Here is a 15,563-nt window from a genome sequence, read left to right as displayed (position 1 = left end):
AGTCAACTTTGAGGTCTCCTTGTACACTATGTGCTTCCACCGATTGAGGATCTATTCCTCCAGTCAGGACAGAGTTATATAGGGAATGGGGAAATGTAGCTATGTTGCTGAAACATATGGCCTTCTAATCAGGATAAGCTACAACAGGGTAGTTCCCCCATAATGGGTTCTTGGCACTAGATATCAGTTCATAGATTCAATACAAAGTTGACAAGATGTGATCATCGTAGTCATATCCTCAACCAATTCTTTTATTTTTTACAGTTTTCAGTATTTGCTTTCAAAATGACGTTATTCATCATTCCGCTAATGGCCATAACGTTAACCGTTATTCCATTATCCGTTATCATGTATCTATACACTGTAAATGGATCGATTGTAATCGTGTATTATCTTTCTGCTGACTGGTCAGCACGCACCAAAAAGCTTTTCACTGTACCTCGCTACACGTGACAATAAACTAAACTGAATTAAACTGAACTGAACTGCGTGGGAAGCTTGGCTACTTTAAAGAGCAATACATATTAACCTTGTTCTGATGGTCTAGATTCACAAACTGTCTTGGTCAGGCAGGGTTGTCAGGTTCCCCTCCCAAATACTCCTTTTTTGTGCCAGCTGGTTTTATGAACATGTATTGCTACAGTTGTTGGTTTTATTTCTGTTGCTAACCCATAAATTATCAAATTAAATGGTGGCGCAGTGGTGCAGCTGGTTGAGCTGCTGCCTCACAGTGCCTGAGACCTGGGGTTGATCCTAACCTCAGCTGCTATGTGTATGGAGCTTCCTGTGACCATTTGGCTTTTCCTCATTGTGCTCCGGGTTCCTCCCACATCCTGAAGTCAGTGCAGGTTTATAGGTTATTTGACCTCCAGTCAAAGTAATTGTCCCCAGTGTGTGAGGTGTGGAAGAGAAAGTGGGATAACGTAGAAATGGTGTGAATGGGTGACGGAGGTCGGCGTGGATTTGTTGGGTGAAAGGACCTGGTTTCAATGCTGATTCTCTAAATTGAACTAAACTGACAAAGTATTAATTTTGAACTAATTTGCATTGCTAATTCAAAGTCAGATCCACTAAATACAAATATATTTCACAAAATTGTGTTTGCCCCTTTATAAAATCTAGGGATATAGGACAATATCTTTGTATCAAAAACAGTTGGGATCCCATGGGTACCATAATCACCCTGAGTTTTGTGTAATAAAAAATAAACAAAATGCTGGAGTAGCTCAGCGGGACAGGCAGCATATCTGGATGGACGGAATGTGTGACGTTTCGGGTCAAGACTCTTCTTCACGAACATGAACACATTTTCTTGCATTTAGATAGTGACTTTCATATCTTTAGAATTGTCCAAACAATACTATGCTACAATCATTTGTCTTGAAATCTGATTGCTGTTGTTTTGCATACAAAAGCAGGAGCTGTTTGATCCAGAGCAAAGTCATCCAGATAGTAAATGATGTAACGGACCAGAAGATAGACACAAAAAGCTGGAGTAACTCAGCGGGTCAGGCAGCATCTCTGGAGAGAAGGAATGGGTGACGTTTCGGGTCGGGACACCCTTCTTCACACTGGTCAGCGATAAGGGAAATGAGAGATATAGACAATGAGGTGGAGAGATAAAGAACAATGAATAAAAGATATGCAAAAAAGTAACGATGATAAAGAAAACAGGCCAATGGTAGCTGTTTGTTGGGTGAACATTAGCTGGTGCGATTTGGGTGGGGGAGGGAAGGGGAGAGAGTGAATGCCGGGGCTACCTGAAGTGAGATAAATCAATATTCATACCACTGGGCTGGAAGCTGCCCAAGCGAAATATGAGATGCTGTTCCTCCAATTTGCATTTAACCTCACTCTGACAATGGAGGAGACCTAGGACAGAAAGGTCTGTGTAGGCACGGGTTCGGGTTGAGACCCGAAATTTCACCCATTCCTTCTCTCCAGAGATGCTGGCTGTCCCGCTGAGTTACTCCAGCTTTTTGTGTCTTTTTTCGGTTTAAAACAACATCTGCAGTTCCTTCCTACACACAAGGTCTGTGTAGGAATGGGAAGGAGAATTAAAGTGAAGACATGCTTTGCTGCTGTGACTTGAATTATGGCCAACACTGAGAGGACATCTGTCCTTAATTCTGTCCTTAAAGCTGAGTGTCTTTCTACTGCAGACCGCTGTACAATTATGCACTCCTTTCGTTTCCATCGGGTTTTGATAGCATTCTGTCAGAATCCCCGGGAACGTTGCAGATAAAAGTGTTTCTTCACAGTTTATGCATGAATCGTTACAATTATCTACTTTTCCTAATTAAAGCAACTAATGTTTCATGCAGAGCAAACACTTTTAAAATTTGTATTACAGGCCGAGCAAATTGCCACATTTAGTATAATACACACTTTTGCACTAATAGGCATACATACATTGCTGATCCAAAGTCAGACCTTAATAGACTCTAATACCCCAATTATATATAAAAATTCACTTAAAAATCATTCCCCCACATCCAGGAAAACTCGGTATCATCTTGAACCTAAAACAATTAGGATTTTATAAAAGCCTGCAACTCTTCCAGAATTTCCCTCTCTAGTTTTCCTCTCCCCCGACTCTCAGTCTGAAGAAGGGTCTCGACCCGAAACATCACCCATTCCTTCTCTCCAGAGATGCTGCCAGTTACTGCAGCATTTTGTGTCTATCTTCGGTGTAAAGCAGCACCTGCAGTTCCTTCCTATACTCTGACAGCCTTGTCTAATAAACAAAGAAATAGAATTTAGACAGCAGCTGTCGCATGTTTGGAAATCTCTAGTTTTCTGGGTGTTCGTGATCTTGTAGCAAATATTCAATTGTTTCTGGATGCTTTTCCAAAGATGGAGCTCCGTGGCAAATGGTCAAAAAAGTAGGAGGTTCTGGGATGATTTCCTGCTTGGATTGGATGGGGGTTCGGAATGCACCATCCTCAATCCACAGTTCCAAGGTTTCCATGGGAATTGGGAAAGCAGACACCAGAAAAGTACCCAAACTGGATGTAGAGCTGACCTGTGACCTAATGTGTAGGAAGGAGCTGCAGATGCTGCTTTAAAGCAAAAATACTGGAGTAACTCAGCAGGACATGTAGCATTTCTGGAGAGAAGGAATGGGTGACGTTTCAGGTCGAGACCCTTCTTTGGACCTGAAGCAGAAGAAGTCTGAAGGGTCTCGACCCAAAACATCACCTATTTCTTTTCTCCAGAGATGCTGACCTGCTGAGCTACTCCAGCTTTTTGTGTCTATCTTCGGTTCCAGCATCTGCCTTATCTTCTCCCAGAAGGTAGAAGAAGAAAAGGGAATGGCCGGGATATCAAGCATCTGTGATGACACTTCCAACGCACTGTGAAGATGGACAGGGTGGAAGGAAGTGATGAGTCTATCTTTGACTGGGCTGCGTTCACCGCTGTCTACAGGTTCCGGTGGTCAAGAACCGAACAGTTGCTTTGCCCGAATGAAGTGCATCCCATCACAACACTTCCTATGATGCATCCGTAGAATTTACGAGAGATTCCTGGTGGAATCTCAGATTCCTCAGATGTAAATCTGCTGCTGGGTTTTAGATCACCGCATCAATGTGAAATCACTGGGCTAGTTTGCTGATGACATGGATGCCCAGTAGCTGCCGACATTACAGCAGGCCCTTGAATGAGGACAAGGATATGTTCTCCGTCTCACTTGCTTAGGTCAAAAACCCAACTGTTTTGTCTTGCTGACGTTAAGGTCGAGGTTATTGTTCTGACACCGTGACACTAGGTTTTCAATCTCTTTCCTGTTACAAAAAAAAAGATGTGGGATTATAATTGGGTTATCATGCTCTCACAGTGAGAACGTTATCCATTAGTATCCTATTGTTGAGCTCCACTGAGTGGTGAAGAGCAGCTATTCACAGCAGGGGTTTGCCAACCAAAAATCAATGGGGAACATTTACAAACAGCTAATGAAAATATTGTTTAGCTTGAATACAGAGGTCTATCAGTAGACGGAAAAGGATGAGATACTGTGCTTGTAGTCATTAACGTGAAGTATTAGTCAGCTATGCCAGTACAAGAGGCTTGGATTTCATCCATAGCTGAAAACACTGAAAATCCATTAACCTTTTGCTTAGTAAAAGTCGACCATTTAAGTGTGAAAGAAGGTGACAGAACGGCACACATGGGCACTAATAGCTGAATCGTATCCTTTTAGCTCCGACTGACAATCATTCGTTATTCAGTTGAGTATTGATGAATTCCACAGATCTTTAAGTAATCAGATGTAGATTCTGTCTCGCGACACATCTATGCAGATCACTGCTGCTGAATGAGCACACAAGGCCAAAGTTGGGAAGAAATTGACATGGATTTTATGGATGGTGAATTTGGTTTCCTTGACAATGCAGCTCATCGCCAACCTACTTCAGCGTCAGCAGGAGATGTTGTCCCTTGATTCAGCATCCGAGCTATGAGCAACGATAGGTGAACACATAACCGACAGGTGTTTAAGAACTCATTTTCCTTGTGATTTTTCGCTGTCATCACAAACTCCTTAATCTGAACTCAGATCAAATCCAGTCCTCAAACTGACATGCAGTATTGCAACACAATAGTGTTAAATCCCATAGGGTTGCCCAATAACAAAGGAAATCAAGTGTCTGTGAAGAGCATGATAACTCCACGTTCTGACAGATATCTGTGAGGTATTCTGTCTGCACCAGAGTTTGTCTAATGGGAGAGTAAAGACCTGTAATTCATTTTGTAAATTTTGATGCTTTACATTCAGCAAGAGATTCTTGTTTCCTGGTGGGCGTTTCGAAATTGCTGATGATATAGATGTCACGGCACTATACGACCCTACAGACTTGACAATGACAATAGACAATGGGTGCAGGAGTAGGCCATTCAGCCCTTCGAGCTAGCACCGCCATTCAATGTGATCATGGCTGATCACCCACAATCAGTACTCCGTTCCTGCCTTCTCCCCATATTCCCTGACTCCGCTATTTTTAAGAGCCCTATCTATCTCTCTCCTGAAAGCATCCAGAAACATGCCTCCACCGTCCTCTGAGGCAGAGAATTCCACAGACTCACCGCTCTCTGTGAGAAAAAGTGTTTCCTCGTCTCCGTTCAGATTGGCTTACTCCTTATTCTTAAACTGTGGCCCCTGGTTCTGGACCCCCAACATCGGGAACATGTTTCCTGCCTCTAGTGTGTCCAAGCCCTTAACAATCTTATATGTTTCAATGAGATTTACCCTCTCATCCTTCTAAACTCCAGAGTGTACAAGCTCAGCTGCTCCATTCTCTCAGCATATGACAGTCACGCCATCCTGGGAATTAACCTTGTAAACCTACTCTGCACTCCCTCAATAGCAAGAATGTCCTTCCTCAAATTAGGGGACTAAAACTGCACACAATACTCCAGGTGTGGTCTCACTAGGGCTCTGTACAACTGCAGAAGGACCTCTTTGCTCGTATATTCGATTCCTCTTGTTATAAATGCCAACATGTTATTCGCTTTCTTCACTGCCTGCTGTACCTGCATGCTTACTTTCATAGACTGATGTACAAGGACCCCCAGATTCAGTTGTACTTCCCCTTTTCCCAACTTGACACCAAGCGCCTTGAGTATTAGAAAGGCGCTATATAAATCCCATCCATTATTATTATTATTATTTAGATAATAATCTGCCTTCCTGTTTTTGCTACCAAAGTGGATAACCTCACATTTACCCACATTAAACTTCATCTGCCATGCATCTCTGCAGGGATCTCTGCGCATCCCTCTGCAATTGGATCCTCGACTTCCTCATTCACAGACCACAGTCTGTTCGTATTGGTGAAAATGTGTCAGACTCGATAACGATCAGCATGGGAACACCTCAAGGCTAATGACACCACTGTTGTGGGACGTATCACTGATGGGGATGAGTCAGAGTATAGAAGAGAGATCGAGCGACTGTCCATATGGTGCCAGCACAATAACCTGGCCCTCAACACCAGCAAAACCAAGGAACTCATTGTGGACTTTGGAAGGAGTAGGATGGTGACCCACAGCCCCGTTTATATCAATGGTTGAAATGATCAGGAGTTTCAAATTCCTGAGCGTGCACATCTCTGAAGATCTTTCCTGGTCCGAGAAGACTGATGCAATTGTTAAGAAAGCACATCAGCGCCTCTACCTGAGAAGATTACGGAGAGTCAGTTTGTCAAGAAGTACTCTCTCTAACTTCTACAGGTGCACAGTAGAGAGCATGCTGACCGGTTGCATCATGGCTTCGTTCGGCAACTTGAGCGCCCTGGAGAGGGAAAGACTACAAAAAGTAGTAAACACTGCCCAGTCCATCATCGGCTCTGACCTCCTTTCCATCGAGGGGATCTATCGCAGTCGCTGCCACAAAAAGGCTGGCAGTATCATCAAGGACCAGGATCATCCTGGCCGGATCTTCCTGCTACCTTCAGGTACAAGGTACAGGAGCCTGAAGACTGCAACGACCAGGTTCAGGAATAGCTACTTCCCCACAGCCATCAGGCTATTAAACTTGGCTCGGACAAAACTCTGAACATTAATAGCCCATTATCTGTTCATTTATACTTTATCAGTTTATTTATTCATGTGTGTATATATTTATATAATGGTATATGGCCACACAGATCTGTTTTGTAGTCAATGCCTACTATGTTCCGATGTGCTGAAGCAAAGCAAGAATTTCATTGTCCTATCAGGGACTCATGACAATAAACTCTCTTGAATCTTGAATCTTGAATCTGCCCACTCCCCCAACCTGTCCAAGTCACCCTGCATTCTCATAGCATCTTCCTCACAGTTCACATTGCCACCCAGCTTTGTGTCATCTGCAAATTTGCTAATGTTACTTTGAATCCCTTCATCCAAATCATTGATGTATATTGTCCCAGCACCGGGCCTTGCGGTACCCCACTAGTCACTGCCTGCCATTCTGAAAGGGACCCGTTAATCCCTACTCTTTGTTTCCTGTCTGCCAACCACTTCTCTATCCATGTCAGCACTCTACCCCCAATACCATGTGCCCTCATTTTGCCCACTAATCTATGTGGGACCTTATCAAATGCTTTCTGAATTTCCAGGTACACTACATCCACTGGCTCTCCCTTGTCCATTTTCCTAGTTAAATCCTCAAAAAATTCCAGAAGATTAGTCAAGCATGATTTCCCCTTTGTAAATCCATGCTGACTCGGACCGATCCTGTTACTGCGATCCAAATGTGCGGCTATCTCATCTTTTATAATTGACTCCAGCGTCTTCCCCACCACCGATGTCAGGCTAACTGGTCTATAATTCCCCTTTGAGAATACCACAGTGCACAAGAAAAAATAGTTTCAAGTTTGTTTGCTTAACAAAATTGGTGCAAATAGTCTTGAAGTTATGGTACAGGAAGAAAAGCATCTTTAACCTTATTTCAAACAGACCTGGCAGGTCAAAGACAATTGAACCATCAGGGTTGTATTGTAAAGGTATCGGTACTGACTGGGGATCTGGACTAAAAAAAACAGAGATTTGGCTTATAAAGTTGACTTCATGATGAAGTTGACAGTCATATGAAATTAAAGGATGTGAGAGAAGCTTCTAGTGTTGCTGGTAACTCCACCTGAGCCCATCTGCAGCTCCTGACCAACTGGAGCTAGTGTAGGATGCACCCAGGATCATCGGGGATGTGGAGAGATTTAACCCCTTGTTTCTACAGACCTCTTTATAATGGATTTTGGTTATGGCGGACTGACCGACCGACATTCACTGCCAGGCTGGGCTGTCAACGTCACCCTGGCACGCGCCACTCCCCAGCTGTCTCACCGGTCACGGTATCCATCCCTGGCCACTCCCGCAATCACCACCAACCCCACCCCCACCAGCCCCAACCCCCACACCCACCCCCACCCCCACGTTTGGCAACGTTTTGGCAGAAAAAAACAAGGATCGCCTGGACATTTGAACTCTTGCAAGGATCTTGCAGCTTTTCTGTCAAATTTATGACAGGGAAGAGTTTGCCAAAAAGCTGTCCTTAATTATTCTCTTTATTTTCTTTTGCAATTACTTTTAAATCAAATTTACTCCATTTTGTATGATTCAATTCCAATTAATCTCCTTGAAATGTTGGAAAGTCAGTGTGAATCACTCCTCCAGCCCGCATTCCCATTCACTGTCGGAGCCATTTCCTGACAGAACTCTAGCAGTCTTGCCAAACACAAGCTTTCTTCCTCAAATTCATGTTGGTTACTTTTAATTACTTTTTCTCTATCTCGATATTTAATAGCTGCCTTCTGGAGAGAAGGAATGGATGTCGTATTCACACCTTACCTTTCCATATCTTGATCTGTAATTTTCACACCTTACACTTCCATATCTCTAGTCTCCCCTGACTCTCAGTCTGAAGAAGGAACTCGAGCCGAAACATCATCCATTCCTTCTCCCCCAGAGATGCTGCCTGCCCGCTGAGTTACTCCAGCCTTTTGTGTCTACCTTCGGTGCAAACCAGCATCTGCAGTTCCTTCCTACACAACTCTTTACAGAGGTTGGGTCAAACATTACCAGACTTCAGTGAACACATGTTATGAGATGTCATGCCACATCTGGTGGATTCCATGGGTTGGCTTGTTGTGGTGAGCAGATTGGTGGTGGTGGTCATGAGTTGCGGATGTGAATTGTAAAGGAAGGTCATACGGTCATAGAAACATGGAAACAGAAAGATAGATGCAGGAGTAGGCCATTGGCCCTTCAAGCCAGCACCGCCATTCAATATGATCATGGTTGATCATCAAAAATCAGTACCCCGTTCCTGCCTTTTCTCCATATCCCTTGATTCCTTTAGCCCTAACAGCTAAATCTACTGTAACTCTCTCTTGTCATAAGTGATAAGAGTAGAATTAGGCCATTCAGCCCATCAAGACTATTCCGCCATTCAATCATGGCTGATCTATCTCTCCCTCCTAACCCCATTCTCCTGCCTTCTCCCCATAACCTCTGACACCTGTACAATCAAGAATCTATCTACGTCTGCCTTAAAAATATCCACTGACTTGGCCTCCACAGCCTTCTGTGGCAAAGAATTCCACTGATTCACCACCCCCTGACTAAAGAAATTTCTCGGCATCTCCTTCCTAAAAGAATGTCCTTTAATTCTGAAGCTATGACCTCCAGTCCTAGACTCTCCCACTAGTGGAAACATCCTCTCCACATCCACTCTATCTCAGCCTTTCACTATTTTATATGTTTCAATGAGGTCCCCCCTCATTCTTCGAAACTCCATTGAGTACAGGCCCAGTGCTGATAAATGCCCATCATAGGATAACCTACTCATTCCTGGGATCATTCTTGTAAACCTCCCCTGGACCCTCTCCAGAGCCAGAACATCCTTCCTCAGATATGGTGCCCAAAATTGCTCACAATATTCCAAAACCAGCGCCCATGAGCGGAACTCACTATCAAAACTTGGGGGGGGCAGGGAACACAATTTTTGGCGGCCACGCGCGCATGCGCACATCCACACACACACGTGTGAGGCTTCGGAGGCTCAATCCAGCGCTAAATGCAGCTCAACTCTGCCTGTCTCACCCGGTTAACTCACCCTGTCTGGATTGACGGGACACCAGCGCTGCTTCTCCGCGCTGGCCATATTTCCCGCAAGTCCAGGCAGGTTCACCTGGCGGGACAGGCAGAGTTGAGTTGGGTTTAGGGCTGTTTCTCTGCGCTGGCTGTGGGCCTGGGGGCACAGCTCGCGTCTGACTGCCAACCTCTCTGACCACCCGTGGGGGCGGGACACTCGGGACAGCGTCGGAGACCCGGCCGGGATCGATACTGCCTGCGGATGAGGAGCAGGTCTGTGCCACGTCTCCCTCCTCCAATCACCGCGCTCTATCCTGAGTCCCAACCCCCCCCCCCCGACACCTCCCTCCTACAATCATCGCGCCCTCGATCATCAGTCCCACTCCCACTGCCTCGCGGAAAGCGGAGATTTTAAAATCGGGATCACAAAAACTTGGGGTGATGTCCCCCACCTCTCAAAACATGGAGGGGGCATGTCCCCTCTGGCCCACCCGGGTTTTCTGCCCATGCCAGCGCCTTTTGTATACAAGCCCTCTTGAAATAAATGCTAGCATTGAGTTTGCTTTCAACCAAGTGAATTTTCAATGCACAACCACTGCTTTATGACATTACTGTTCCATTGCTCCTGGCGTGGAGGCCTCTGGGACCATGAGAATCCCATTAAAGAAATAATACCATTACATCAGCTCACCCAATCCTCCATTTCATGGCTGTAGGATATTGCTATGTTCATGCAGGCTGTGAGGTTTAGTTTTCACATATAGGCTGCTCACTGATTCCCTCACATGATTAATATGACCATTGAACAGTGGGGAACCGGTCCATAATTGTATTTATGTGAAAGTAGGTACCTATAACATTTCACCACGCATTGAATATTACAAAGAAACTATTTAAACAACCAAATTGGTCACATGTATGTTATTGTTATGAGTAAAGATTCCATCAAACAATAGACCTTGTTAACCTTGTAAACCTATGCTGCACTCCCTCAATAACAACAGGTGCAAACAGAATGGATCTATGGAGAACATGGATAGGCGACGTTTCACAGAGTGCTGGAGTAACTCAGTGGGCCAGGCAGCATCTGTGGGGAACAATAGACAATAGACAATAATTGCAGGAGTAGGCCATTTGGCCATTCAATGTGATCATGGCTGATCATCCCCAATCAGTACCCCGTTCCTGCCTTCTCCCCATATCCCCTGACTCCTCTATCTTTAAGAGCCCTATCTCTCGAAAGTGAAAAAGTGTTTCCTCATCTCTGTTCTAAATGGCTTACCCCTTATTCTTAAACGGTGGCCCCTGGTTCTGGACTCCCCCAACATCGGGAACATGTTTCATGCCTCTAGCATGTCCAAACCCTTAAAAATCTTATATGTTTCAAGAAGATATCCTCTCATCCTTCTAAACTTCAGAGTATACAAGCCCAGCCGCTCCATTCTCTCAGCATATGACAGTCCCGCCATCCCAGGAATTAACCTTGTAAACCTACGTTGAACTCCCTCAATAGCAAAAATGTCCTTCCTCAAATTAGGGGACCAAAACTGCACACAATACTCCAGGTGTGGTCTCACTAGGGCCCTATACAAGTGCAGAAGGACCTCTTTGCTCCTATACTCAACTCCTCTTGTTATGAAGGCCAGCATGCCATTTGCTTTCTTCACTGTCTGCTGTACCTGCATGCTTACTTTCATTGACTGATGAACAAGGACCCCAGATCCCGTTTTACTTCCCCTTTTCCCAATTTGACACCATTTAGATAATAATCTGCCTTCCTGTTTATTTATTTATCTCACACTTATCCACATTAAACTGCATTTGCCATGCATCTGCCCACTCCCCCACCCTGTGCAAGTCGCCATGCATTCTCATAGCATCCTCCTCACAGTTCACACTGCCACCCAGCTTTGTGTCATCTGCGAATTTGCTAATGTTACTTTGAATCCCTTCATCTAAATCATCGGTGTATATTGTAAACAGCTGTGATTCCAGCACCGAGCCTTGCGGTACTCCACTGGTCACTGCCTGCCATTCTGAAAGGGACCCGTTAATCCCTACTCTTTGTTTCCTGTCTGCCAACCAATTTTGTATCCATGTCATCACCCTACCCCCAATACCATGTGCCCTAATTTTGCTCACTAATCTCTGATGTGGGACCTTATTAAATGCTTTCTGAAAGTCCAGGTACACTACATCCACTGGCTCCCCCTTGTCCATTTTCCCACTTACATCCTCAAAAAATTCCAGAAGATTAGTCAAGCATGATTTCCCCTTCATAAATCCATGCTGACTCGGACCGATCCTGTTACTGCTATCCAAATGTGCTGCTATCTCATCTTTTATGATTGACTCTAGCATCTTCCCCACCACCGATGGCACGCTAACTGGTCTATAATTCCCTGTTTTTTCTCTCCCGCCTTTCCTAAAATGTGGGATAACATTAGCAACCCTCCAATCCACAGGAACTGATCTTGAATCTATAGAACATTGGAAATGATCACCAATGCGTCCATGATTTATAGAGCAACTTCCTTAAGTTCCCTGGGATGCAGACCATCAGGCCTTGAGGATTTATCAGCCTTCAGTCCCATCAGTCTACCCAACACCATTTCCTGCCTAATGTGGATTTCCTTCAGTTCGTCCGTCACCCCAGATCCTCTGGCTATTAGTACATCAGGAAGATTGTTTGTGTCCTCCTTAATGAACACGGATAAAAAGTACCTATTCAACTCATCTGCCATTTCCTTGTTTCCCATAATAAATTCACCACTTTCAGTCTTCAAGGGTCCAACTTTGGTCTTAACTAATTTTTTCCTATCCTCCTTTATATTCTTGGCTAGCTTACCTTCGTACCTCATCTTTTCTCCCCGTATTGGCTTTTCAGTTAACTTCTGTTGCTCTTTAAACATTACCCAATCCTCTTGCTTCCCGCTTATGTTTGCTACGTTGTACTTCTTCTCTTTTATTTTTATACTGTCCCTGACGTCCCTTGTCAGCTATGGTTGCCCCTTACTCTCTTTGGAATCTTTCTTCCTCTTTGGAATGAACTGATCGGGCAATTCTGTATTATTCCCAGAAATACCTACTTTTGTTGTTCCACTGTCATCCCTGCTAGTGTATCTTTCCAGTCAACTTTGTTCAGCTCCTCCCTCATGGCTCCATACAGTTTATTCAACTGTAGCACTGACACCTCCGATTTACCCTTCTCCCTCTCCAATTGTAAATTGAACCTGACCATATTATGGTCACTACCCCTAATGGCTCCTTAGCCTTGTGCCTTTATCAAATCCGGTTCATTAGATAACACTAAATCCAGAATTGCCTTCTCCCTGGTAGGCTCCAGTACAAGCTACTCTTAGAATCTATCACAGAGGCACTCCACAAACTCCCTATCTTGGGGTCCAGTACCAACCAGGACAAGGGGTCACAGCTTAAGGATAAGGGGGAAATCCTTTAGGACCGAGATGAGAAGAAACTTTTTCACACAGAGAGTGGTGAATCTCTGGAACTCTCTGCCACAGAGGGTAGTTGAGGCCAGTTCATTGGCTATATTTAAGAGGGAGTTAGATGTGGCCCTTGTGGCTAAAGGGATCAGGGGGTATGGAGAGAAGGCAGGTACAGGATACTGAGTTGGATGATCAGCCATGATCATATTGAATGGTGGTGCAGGCTCGAAGGGCCGAATGGCCGACTCCTGCACTTAATTTCTATGTTTCTATGTTTCCCTCTCCTTGTAACGGGTATAGCTTGGACCCAATAGCAGCACAGAATCAGGCAGGTATAGTTGGTAATGAACTTTATTACGATACTGTAACACAGAGTAGTAACACAGGAATGGGTACACCGTACTCACACAGAGGCTCAGGATTGAGCGAGGGTTCCGAAGAGGGGCAGGCAGGATCGAATCCGTGTAGGCAGTTGGGAAATCGCTGGAGAGTCTTGCATGAATGCTGAGAACAATCTGGCACTATGTGAACGGTGAGGAGAGTCTATATACCGGGTTAATTGGTGATCAGAGGCAACTGAGTGTCACAGGTGAGGAGAGTTGGGCTGATGAGAGGGGAGTGGCAGGCAGGCAGGTGAGGAGAAGGAGGGACCGGTGGAAAAGTACTTGGAGGTGAAGTGGATGAGAATGAGGAGAGGGCAGACTGTGACAGAACCCCCCCCCCCTCAAGGGACGGCTCCTGACGTACCAAAACAAAAACAAAAAACAATAAAGAAAATAAACCCAATCCCACGCAGAGTTGGGTGGGAGGAGGGGGACTGGAGGAGGGCTAATATTCGTCCGAGACATCCATGTCCGCATCCTCCTCCATAGCATCAGAGGAAAGATCTGTCTCGTTGTCACTGGGCACCTCAGACGGAAGAGGGGACAGAGTCTCAGGGGCGGCGACCCCTCTAGGAGTGGCGGACTTGGACGGCTGGTCGGTATGACGCCGGTGAAACGCCCTGATGAGGGAGGCGTCCAGGATGTGTCGAGCAGGAACCCAGGACCTCTCCTCTGGACCGTAACCCTCCCAATCGACCAGGTATTGGAGACCCCTTCCGCGATGGCGGGAGCGCAGGAGGCGGTGCACCGTAAAGGCGGGGCCTCCGTCGATGAGACGAGGAGGAGGGACTGCAGGGACCAGGGAGCTCTCCCGGACTGGCTTTACTCTGGACACGTGGAACGTAGGATGGACCCGCATGGAACGAGGCAACTTGAGCCTCACAGCCGCTGGGTTGATGACCTTCTGGATACTGAGTTGGATGATCAGCCATGATCATATTGAATGGCGGTGCAGGCTCGAAGGGCCGAATGGCCTACTTCTGCACCTATTTTCTATGTATCTATGTAACCGGATTTTCCCAGTCTACCTGCATGTTGAAATATCCCATAACAACTGTAGTATTACCTTTACTACATGCCAATTTTAACTCCTGATTCAAATTGCACCCTATATCCAGGCTACTGTTTGGGGGCCAGTAGATAAGTCCCATTGTGGTCTTTTTACCCTAAAGCCCCTGTCCCACTTAGGAAACCTGAACGGAAACCTCTGGAGACTTTGCGCCCCACCCAAGGTTTCCGGCGGTTCCCGGAGATTGCAGCTGGTTGCCGGAGGTTGCAGGTAGTGGAAGCAGGTAGGGAGACTGACGAAAACCTCCGGGAACTGCACGGAAAACTTGGGTGGGGCGCAAAGTCTCCAGAGGTTTCCGTTCAGGTTTCCTAAGTGGGACAGAGGCATTACAATTCCTTAGTTCTATCCATACTGACTCCAAATATCCTGTTTCAATGTCACCCCTTGCGAGGGACTGAATTTCATTCCTCACCAACAGAGCTACCCCACCCCCTCTGCCCACCTATCTGTCTTTTCGATAGGATGTTTAACCATGAATATTCAGTTCCCAGCTCTGGCCCTCTTGCAGCCATGTCTCTGTAAGTCCCACAACATCAAACTTGCCAATTTCTAACTGAGCATCAAGCTCGTCCACTTTATTTCTTTGCACATTCATATACAACACTTTGACCTCGCTATTCACCTCCCCTCTCGCACCGCTCGCAATTGGTCCTGACCTTACTCTCTTATCCCTTCTCGAACTTTCCTTCCCATTAATTTGGGAGTCTTTTGTAAATTTTCCTGTACTCACTTCCCCTTTAACTCCACCTTTATAGTTTTGCATGGAATGTGAATTCATTTTCTCCATAGATTGCCGCATGAATGATAAAATATTTTTGTATCCCAGTGTGGCAATTTCTTATTGACTCTAAGTTAAACCATTCACAGACCAATTTAAGTTATGTTAATTTTTTTACGCTTTGTTGTAAATGAACCACTTGACCTTTGTTGAGTCATATAATGTAAATTGGAAAAATTTACATTTACACTCGTTTGACATTGGAGAGAGTGTATTGCCCTGAAGTAAAGATTTCACATAGTTGGCAGGATCTCAAAGGACTTGCTGATGTGACCAAGAATACTCGATGAGGAAAGTCTGCATTGCATACAATA

At 45.2% G+C, this 15,563-nt stretch overlaps 1 long non-coding RNA gene across 1 annotated transcript; it reads right to left on the bottom strand.

The window, feature by feature from the left end:
* Positions 1-696: 696 nt before the first annotated feature.
* Positions 697-12,784, bottom strand: LOC116985463. The gene is made up of 3 exons (XR_004415268.1): positions 12,775-12,784; positions 5,346-5,351; positions 697-780 (listed from the first exon to the last, which is right to left on the bottom strand). It is a non-coding gene; the product is annotated as an uncharacterized LOC116985463 (long non-coding RNA).
* Positions 12,785-15,563: the final 2,779 nt, after the last annotated feature.

This window comes from Amblyraja radiata, chromosome 22, assembly GCF_010909765.2.
Source record: "Amblyraja radiata isolate CabotCenter1 chromosome 22, sAmbRad1.1.pri, whole genome shotgun sequence".
NCBI classification, from domain to species: Eukaryota; Metazoa; Chordata; class Chondrichthyes; order Rajiformes; family Rajidae; genus Amblyraja; species Amblyraja radiata.
The sequence above is the reverse complement of the archived record's forward strand: the minus strand, read 5'-3'. Positions and strand labels throughout refer to the sequence as shown.